The following is an 11,077-nucleotide window of genomic DNA, read 5'->3' on the forward strand; positions in this document are numbered from 1 at the left end:
AAATCAATGGAAGTCTATGCAAAGTCCTCACTAAGATAAGCAAAACAAATGTTTGTGTGTGTATTTGTGCGGTCAAAATAATGTGAACCATGCAATATTTCTTTATTGTACCACCATTTTATTTGTGTGTGTGTGCGTGTGTGTGTGTGTGTGTGTGTGTATGATACAAATTTTAGCAATGGATGATGATGAGAAAGTTATCTGTGTATATGGATGGATGAATGGATAGATTGATCGATAGACATGTACTTTTGAGCAATAGTTATGATTTGCAATGCATATTCCATAAAATAAGGAATATTTCCAACCTTTTGTATTTGAATGCATTGTATGGTTTTGTATTAAGGTGGTTTCTCATTAGCAGAAGGCACAATTAGTGATAAACTAGCCATAGCGGCCCGACTCATTAAACGCTGAAGCTTTATTTAAAATTTGTTTCCACTCTATTCTCCACCATATGTATGCATTAATTAGAGAACTGTGGAGGAGGAGTGGAATGCTGTGTGTGTGTGTTGCTGTTTATGTGTGAGCATGAATGTGTGTGAAAGCTAGGCAGTGTGTATGATGTTTCATGTTTCGCTTCAGTTCTACCCCCTATAACTGAGGATCTAATCAATCTGCTGGCTATTAAGTTTCTTAATTGATAATGCATACAAATTAAGCTGAATGCTGTTACTTTGGAGACTTTGAGCAGGTGATTTTAGGCACTGGTCCAAATGGACTTTTAAAGCAGTTAGCGTAATACTGAATCTGTCTGGCTCAAGATGAATCCATAACACAGGGCTGAGGCTAAGAACAGAATCTTTTCGCATGTACTTAAATTATTTGATTCATTTCGGCTACACAACATTAAGCACATCTGGATTAATCTGCTGGTTTTTAGAGCATCGTGTGAATCGCAAAGCAGAAAAAATAAACCTGTTTACCTTCAAAGTTGCAATGTAAGGAAGTAGTGTATTGTTTGAGTGGATGGAGGCAGATTTGAATATGAGCTTGCAGTCCAATGTAAGCATGGGGTCGAGTTTAAGCAAACAAAATAATTGGGGAAGTCCAGCATACTGTATTTCACCAGAGAGGAGTCTGACATTTCACTGGAAGACTGAGATATTTTTATCTATTTATTAATGCATATGCATGGCTGAATTGCTTACAATAGAATTAACGACATGCATTTAAAAATATATAGATAGGATTAATGAAATAGTGATCAAATCATTAAAGTAAGTAGGATCCTGAATGTTATTTGCCTTCTGTATGTATCACTGCTAAATCATTTTGGACATGATATTGTTCATAAAGTATGTACATGTAATAAACACTTTACTATTGCATCTCCTGCTCAGAATCCATCAAAACTGTCTGTTCATGCAAATTAGACAAAATAAACATTAACAACTCACAACCACCAAACATAAATTTACATTTACCATCAGCATGATGAGTCATAAAGACAAAATAATGATCCAGATATTCACCCATCTTTATGGCTGATCTTGGGGAAAAAACATTCCATTAATCCGACACTTCATTAGGAACACACTTATTTGGAATGCTAAATAGTTTGGGCAATGCAAAAACGTGCGTCAAAGAATTCACAAATCAACCAAAAGAGAAATATAGAACTACTAATCTACAAACACTTTGCTCAGGTGATCTCTACATCAGTGTATGTTAATATCACAATCTAATGTTCAATGCCATGCACACATCTGCTTTTGGTGTGTCTTGGAGAAATGTCATTTCCTTACGTCGTCTAATGTGTGTGTTAGCAGAATGAGTGCAAAACCACTTGTTGTGTCTTCATGATTCCTCGATGTTATTTAGAAGTTGATGTGATTGAGTGCCTTTCTGCCTTTTGGTCTCCCGTCCCCTGAGACAAACGAACGTACAGGCATGCCAAACTCATTCTCTGATCAACACAATCTGATTTGGTCAATTTTGCCACATAGGACACATTCTCTATTACAGAAATAAATAGCTTTGGGCCAACTGTCGACCAAAACTTGTAAGCTAATAAATTATTCCAATTTCTCCCAGTAGATTTCTCTAGAGACAGCCAGGGGAAATACACTTTTTGATTAGTGAAGTTATGCATGTGTGTGTGTGTGTGTGTGTGTGTGTGTGTGTGTGTGTGCGTGTGTGCATATACTTTTCACACAGATATGTCATCTTTGATTAAGACCATAGCCTCTCATGTGGATGTTACCTGAATTGCTGTCATTTTGTGATAAACAGACTTGGATTGGCCCACCTCTCCCAATCTGGAAATGGTGGGAAAATCTTCATTCTACATGGGCATTAAGTCATTTGGCTGATTATATTAATGCCACTGTAATTAAGTATGCCACAATCATCAGCTTGGATAAAAAAAATAAAAAAATAAAACTCCTCTAAGTATGACCATAATTATATCCATAATACAGCAGTTTTGTCTTTAAGCAAGACCAATATTTGTGTTTTCGCATTAGTTATGATGTCCCTAATGGCTCTAGACTTGCATTTACAATCATGTCTGTGTACTTGCTACATTTTCTTAACAAAGTGCATGCATTTTGTAAGTGCCAATTCCCTTATTGTGTATTTGTATAAGGAATAGTTCATCCATAAAGGAAAGTTTGCTGAATGTGTACTCCCCCTCAGGCCATCTAAAATGCAGATGACTTTGTTTCTTCATCAGAACAGTTCTGGAGAAATGTACAATTACTTTACTTGCTCACCAATGGATCCACCACAGTAAATGGGTGCCAAACATTTGATAAAGACATCACAATAATCCACAAGTAATTGCACATGTGAAAAGCTGTGTGTTTGTATGAAACAAATCCGTTATTGAGACAGTTTAGATAAAGGTCCATCTCCTGTTGTCCTCTCGTATCCAAATGCACTTTGTAACATATTTGTTTAGAACTGTTTTACTCTTTCTCTTTCACGGAGATAGATATTATATTTTCTGGAGAAAGCAATACCAACAATGAATAAATATGTAACAAAAGTGGCCTGTTGCACATTTATTGCATCGTCCTCCTGGTGGTGTTAACTCACTACTGCCTTGCATTATAATGGCTTAAAACATTATATTTATGAACAATATTTCCATATAAACATAACGGCTGCACTGAGCACAAACACACAGATCATTTATCAACTGCTCTGTTCCCTAAATTATTACGTCTCCAAACTTTCAACCAAGGCCAAGGAAATTCAAACTGTAAATTGAACTTTGAAGGGTCAGCGATTATTACTTTCCCTATTCATCTTCTCTCACCTTCTAACTTTGAGCCCAGGAGTGCATGATAATTGCATTTCAGTGGGTGGCAGAGTTTCATTATGTCTTCCTATCTTCTGCCCGCATGTGTAATTTAGTCAGGTCTTCTGAGAACTATGTAAAGTCAGGACTGCTTTAAAGAGAAGTTGTTACATTTTGCAAATCAGCTCTATTTGGTGATAGTGATGTTTCCTTCTGCGTAGCCAATTTAGGTGTAAAATATGATTTTCACTTCACATAAACTGAATGGCAGACCTCAATGAGGTTGTTAGTCTCTGATGTTCAGCGGACACTCCAAACAAAGCATTTAATAACACAGACGCTGCCATTCTGAGCCAATGAAAAACCTTATTTGTCTTCCCACTACAGAAAAACTCCAGCACCTCCAGCAGCATAATACAGCGAGTGTATGTGTTTGCAAAGATATACATGTGAGCTTGTGTGTGTGTGTGTGTGTGTGTGTGTGTGTGTGCGCCTGTGTGCAAAGAGCAAAGCAACCAGCTGGGTTGTAGGGGTAATAAAGAAGGAGAATCAATAGGGCATGCAATGGAGCCAAGGTGCTGCCATTTATCATGGCGCTTCTCTGACTCCAATCATTCATCAAGCTCAATGAGGCAGCAAATAGGAAAATGACTATTTGTATCAAACACATCTGCACTCATCCACTGAGGTATTTTATTCCCATTAACTTCCAAAGTAAAATACCCACTTTTTCAGCTGCTGTGTACCTACGTATACAGCCATGCATGTGTGTGTGTACGTGCGTTTTCATATTTGCACAGTTAGTAGTAAGACAACTCACGTTGTAGGAACATTTAGCACTGCATTCCTTTGCACAAACATCTGTCAAAGCATCACTTTTCAGTCCATCCACCTCCCCAATCTGACCATATGCAATTATATATAGTAGTTTGTGTCTCTAACAGCATGTTTAACTCAAGCATTAACAGATTACATTTTTCTATTGCTACGCATCTCTCTCTCTCTCTCTCTCTCTCTCTCTCTCTCTCACTCACTCACTCTCTCTCTCTCTAGCAATGCATGTCTCAAGAATCAAGTAAATATGCATTTCATTAAAATTTAATAGTCTCTCATTTTTGTTCATAAATGACCATTCGGGGAAGTACTAGATGTTCATTTCCATTGGCTAGGGCTGCATCAGATGTAAATGGGTGGATTAATGTAATTATGGTGTAATATGCCATGAAATAGTAGAGTCATTATCTCAGCTCTTTTATGAGGCTTCTGTGGAGACAGGATTCTGAGGGATTTCTTTTGCTGACAAATGACATAATTGCATTTGTTGTTTTAGGCTGTTATGATAATAAATGTAATGTAGCCCACTAAAACAAAAACTCTAGAAACAGAAATAGTTACTCACTGGAATTTATTACCTGCCGTATTAAAGAATTGTGTTTATTATTTTCAGTTGTGCTTTGTTTAAACTGCACTGGCTGGTTTGTTTTAAATTCTGCATCAGATATTTGTACTGGGTATGTTCTCAGAACCAATAGGATTGTTTTATTCAGTTGATTCTAAAGGCTTGTGCTTTGTTTGTGTATAGTCTAATCGTGATTTATTGCATGGACCCGAAATCAATTTCAATCACTGTTGTAAAAAAAATACACATAAAATACAATTAATGAACGAAACTTGAGGCTTTGCTTTGTCTGTGGTAACTGAGGGGAAAAAGCAAGGTGGGATCCAGATAGACATTATGGGATTCTCATCTGACACTCACTTAAAAACTGCGGTAAAGCAATAACAGCCTGCAATGAAGTATTCTCTGTGAAAACATTACATTTATTTAAGTTTAAGTAGATTGTCTATGGGAAAAAATTGAGGAAATGTTCAGAAAAACTTACATATCTTAGTCTCACATTCTTTCTCTCACTTTGTAATAATTTATTAGATTGTCTTGTCTAGTGGCTGAATGTTTAGTAAACATATTAACATATTAACATATTAATAATTATTGCAATATATAAATAATATGCTATTAATATACCATCATTTTGTAAAATATTTATTTTATGATGAGCCATTCTTGAAGGGCTTTCCCAAAACACTCATAAAAATCAATACCTTTCAAATAAATACATCTGAAAAAAGAAAAAGATATTGTTTAGATAAATTATGGGTACAGTTATTTTTCTTGTACAAATTGTAAAACTAAACCCTAAAATTCCTGCATGATGCTGCTATTGTTTGTCTTTGATCAGTTGAATTAAAAATGATTTGTATTTGAATTTGCTATGTCTGTCACAAATATTCCAAATTAGCCAAGTAATTATTTGAGAGTCCCAGCAATTACTAAATTTGGTTAAATTTGGAACTCCAGGGTCTCTAATTGATCCAAATTTGATGTTTTGCATATTTGCATAATGAGGAAATTGATAGAAAATTGTGTTCATTCATTTGTGAAGAATCCTATGAATTTTATGAATTTGAAAGCCGTCCGTCCACTCTAGATGGATAACTTTGCTTGCTGAATGCTGGGAAAACTGCCACAGTCACACAGATGGACCTTTATATAAACAGCCAGAGTTACATGTTAAACATATATATATATATATATATATATATATATATATATATATATATATATATATATATATATATATATATATTAGATATATATATATAAATTAGATAATATACTCAGTGTCTGCAAATACATACAGTCTGTAATTTTTCTCCAAATACATACTGCAACTTCTGACTAAACAAACGGCACACAGAGGCGTACTCATGCGTGGCCGCTCTGCCCTCATAAATACAGAACAGGCAGAGGTGATGTCTCCATTTTATACACAGGCCACAGGCACAATATGAGACCCTTTATTGCAATTATTTCGCCACTGGTTTTGACGGTAAAGATGAATTGCCAGTTCATCCTATCATTGTTATAGTGGCTGCTTAATGCCAGTTGAAATAATTATAAAACATTATTACTTTAGTATGCTAGTAACAATAATGGCACCAATAGTAGTAGATTTATCACAACAATTCATAGCAGGAAATTTCTCATGAGGCCTAATTACTCATTAATCATGATCTGTCCCATTCAGTTCTCTATCTCTCTCTCTCTCAGTACAATGCATTTACTGTATTTCATTAAATAATGCACAACCGTTTTAGGACTACAATTGCTGATAATCTGATTTTGATTGTATTTTGATAAGTATTTTGGTGTAGGCCTATCCTTAGGCCTTGGCCGCTCATTTGGACTACAACTCACCACCAAAACATTAGTATCTTAAATCTCGAGGTGCTCTAAATAAGATGTCCAATGTAGTTTATAGCATGTGATAATATCCTTCAGGGGCTTACTAAATCATTTCATGATCTGTTGCCTGTTGGCCTCATTCGACAGAAAAGGGCGAGTGGCTGTGGTGCTCCGAAAGTATAAAAGAGATGAAGGTAAGGATATTAAGTGACTCTATAGAACATCCAGGGCACAACAGAATGATTGATGGCGGGACAATGTGAGAGCTCGTGGACAGAGGACCCTTGGAGAGGCAGAAAAAGCCATCTCCAGCCTGGTGTGCTCACACGGTTTATTTGTATGAGTAATCAGTTGAGCTCCCTACTCTGTCAGTCCTGTTTACTCACTGATTCTCTCAACAAGACAGTCACTGACACGGTATAGATGGGGATAGTCTAGCAGAGAAACTGGTGGCTTGAAAGAGCTTATGGTTCCACTGGAGTCTCCAGACCCAAGGTGCACAATATTACACAATGCGATATTTATAATACGTTTATTTGAATTGTGAGATTGAATGTGATGTGCTTACCGTACTAAGTGTGTGTGTGTGTGTTAACTAAACTGGCTGCAGGTGTCACAATGGTTCATTTCCACCAGCTGATGCCCGACTGTTCTTGCCGTAACCGCAGTAACATTCTCTCCCCTTTCCGAACGTCACTAATTGCTCTTCCACAGTCAAACACACATGCGCACTAATGGTGTAATTGATATTCAGAGACAGCGCTCTCTGCTAGGACACCGGGATTGCATTTAGATGTGTGCTCTTGGTCTTTTTCGCACATATTTGTTGCCCGAAGATCCACGCTTGGTTTGAGTTAAAATATGCTCACGGGAGAGCTGTCATTTAAGAATCATGTCAAGTGTAACCACCTCTCTGCATGTATGCGGCCCATAGCCTACTTTGCTGCTTTGTTATTAGCATGTATCAAGCAGACTCCTGAGGCCTGAGAGGAGTTAAACTTGGTTTTCCACTGTGGTAGTTACACATAACTCTTTTTAACTATTACTAAACTGTATACCTGAGTGCTGTCTTATATTTATTTTTCCATATAGCCTAAACCCACTTTTACGTGGTCATAATCTCGCCATGCACCCACGGTTGTTCCGTGCACTATGATAAGCCACTCGTCCAGTTTTCTTTAATCACGACAATTACTTCTGAATTATCTTCGGACCCTGACAGACGTTCCTTGTAACTCTCTTTTATTTTCAAACGGCCCCTAATCAGCGACTCTCATTACAACCGCTGATTAAACTGCAAATTATCCAGCAGCGCCAACCGTTCGCGCCTTCCACCGGCTCGTTCAATATCAATTACACCGAGCAGCGGGTCTGCAGCCCCGGGAAGCCTCCAAATGCTTGATGGTAGCATTTATTAGTTTGGAAAACAAGGAAAATACTAATAATCAGGGGTCATGGGAAAAAATGAGGACACCTCTTTGCGCACATATATTGTAACCTTTGAAATTTAATGCTAAACTTACCTGGATGAGTGTCTTTTACTTAATGTCAAGTCACCCACTTCCAAAACAAGCGAAGATTAGTCGTTTTTCCCCCTTAGCATTTTAAAGATGAAAAAGTTCAATTTATGGCCTATAAATACCAAGTTCTGGAACAACCAGAGCACTGCGCCCAGCGCGCGCTGACTGTGTGATCCAAATTCATTTATACTATACCATCAGGTAAAATAGCGTCTTGCTTGTCAATTACTTGGCAAATCATATCTGTATGTCTCAGTGCAGCCATATAGATAGAAATTAATACATTCTTATTGAAGAACAAATGGGGTGAGAGGGTGGTATGGCGAAATCGAAATAAGCGCATTTCGAGGAATTACAAGAGGTGTAGTTATCCGTGATGTGCGCAGATGCAATATCGATTTTATTTTGATTACATAACAAAGTGAAAATGGGCCCTAGATGACCTTTGCTACAGGTTGGTGCAAGATGTGCCACAGGCCATAACCTAGGCCTATTGGTTTGATAAAACACAATATCTACTTTGGAGAGATCATGTACAGCTTTCAATACAGATATATATACACACACACACACACACACACACAATATTCATACGAAATATTGGTGGCTCAATGGTAAAGGTTTGATTAAAGAAGATTTATTTTTATTTCTTTATTTATTTATTTGTACGTTTAATATCGGGATGAATCTGCGTTTATTGGATGGATTTATTTATTATTACTTTAAATTTAATAAATTACCAGAATTAAGCAAAATAATTGTTTGTGTGGAACTGATTTGGCCTACATCATATTCATATGGCATTATGCCAACAAAAAGAAGCAGGTTTGAGAAGCGACAAATCCTTTTATCATGTTTCACACAATGACGACTGAAAGTATTTGTAACTGACGCAAAGTTTTACAAAGTAGCTATGTCAGGCTTTCTGAGCAAAGAACACAAAGAAGATCTGCCCCATAATGCACCTGACTAATGGCAGTTTGCCCAAGCGCACTGATGATTTCATGAAACATTTATTTTGTCCTGTCACTCCGACAAGTTAACAAGCAAATCCAGTAAGAACTAGTGCGGAATCATTATCAATAGTTTTATCTACAAACTCTATTAGAAAAATCAGCCAGCAATTTATTCAACAGATGAATCTCGTTTGTGTGTAATTGATACATAATCAAAATTCAACCTTGTATCAATGCAACCCGCATACATTTCAGTTACAATCAAAGAAAAGTAGACCATTTACCACCTGAGTTGGTCCGAATTAGGGCTAAATTGACGATCAATTAATCTTGGAGGCGCTAGTGTTGTATTTTGTGGACAAGCGGCAAATAAATGGAGTGGAGACAGGAGATTAGTGGAATGAGCAGAAAGGAGCTGAACCGCCTCGGTCTGTAGATAATGGGCTCGCAGCTAGGGCGCAAACTGCCGGATTTGTATCATCAGTATAGGAGTCAAATAGTAGACTTTAAGATATATCATATACAGGTTTTTTATTTATTTATTTATTTTACTTTCAGGCGCAATTTTGTAGTCCGGATGGAATCCCAAGCTTCTGGCATATTGATAAAATGAGTAGCCTACCTTAAATTTATTTTTAAATTAGCATGTGCTATAGGCGAATAGAATAAACGAAGAAAATATTTTACTTATTTATTTATTTATTTATTTGCTGCACAGTATACTACAACTCAGGCGAAATGTTTTCATTTCCACACAACGCAATCAAGTATCTGAGAGTCCTCACAAATTCACTTGCACTTTTCTCCAATTTCGTCAGTAACATGAAACATTATAAACATCACTGTTTTGAGCGAGATATTATTCATAGCCTAATATAGCTACGTACTTGTATTGCATTATGAAAACTCGTTCACGTCGGGTTTTGTTTGGAAGGGGAGTGGTTTGGCTCATTTAGGCATTAGGCTACTGTTTCACTCTCGTCTTGCAGTGTACAAGGTCAGTGAAACTAATTATTTTCAGTATTAATTTGCTGATGCATTTAATTGCATTAGCAGAGTGATAATGCTGGAATTTAATAATTACTAGCACATGTTCTCAATTTGAGCAAACTCCGAGGGACCACTGACCCAAGTCCTCCCTTCTGGAAAGCAACTAAGGCCTTTCTTAAATTAATAGCAGTAGCTATCTTCGATATTAGTTTAAACATCCTATTCCTCTGCCTTTCAAAAAAATAAACAGAGTTCAGTTCACTGCTTATATAAAACAAAAATGACAAAATATAAGTTTAATTTATTTTTATTTAAAAAAAGAATAGTTTATTATTTATATAGCTGTTCCATGTTTTGCGTTAGAGTAAAATTGGCTACACTTCTTGCGTAAGCCTAGGCTATAAGACCCAGAGCTGAATTACGCACCTGTAAAATAGGACTAAACCTTGCATTAAGACTTCGAGAACAAAATTTTAGTGCAAACGTGGACATCGAAGTAAACACATTTTCATGTTTAGATGATTGTCGTGCTCACCCCCAAAAGTCTCATTACGGACCGTAATGGAGGCCAGTCACTCCGTGACTCACCAAAGCTCCATTTCATTACGGTAATCGTCGTCCAATGCTGATTATTTTATTTAGGGCTATAATTGTATTCTCCCCAGATAACTCACGTTGAAATCGGGTCCACATGGAGGGCACCGTGTCTAATCGAAGTATGAGATGCGACGGGGGTCGCGTCTGCTTGATTGGAGGAGCCGTTGTGTTACTTTCCAATTCACTTATTTCACGGTAGGCCTATATGGTGAACCCTTTGGACCTATTATCCAACCTATGTCAAACCCCAATGCCATTTACACAAAATAAATAAGAACTCATAGATGGAATCTGTAAGTATCAGCAGAAATTGTACTGGGAAAATAATTAAAGAACACCAAGAAGCAGCCATTCGACATCAAGTTATATGAAAACGGCAACATTTATAGCAATAATAAAAATACGGACATTATTCAATTATATATATATATATATATATATATATATATATATATATATATATATATATATATATATATATATATATATATATATATATATATATAGCCTAATAGAAATG

This window comes from Carassius gibelio, chromosome A5 (genome assembly GCF_023724105.1).
Source record: "Carassius gibelio isolate Cgi1373 ecotype wild population from Czech Republic chromosome A5, carGib1.2-hapl.c, whole genome shotgun sequence".
NCBI lineage: Eukaryota > Metazoa > Chordata > Actinopteri > Cypriniformes > Cyprinidae > Carassius > Carassius gibelio.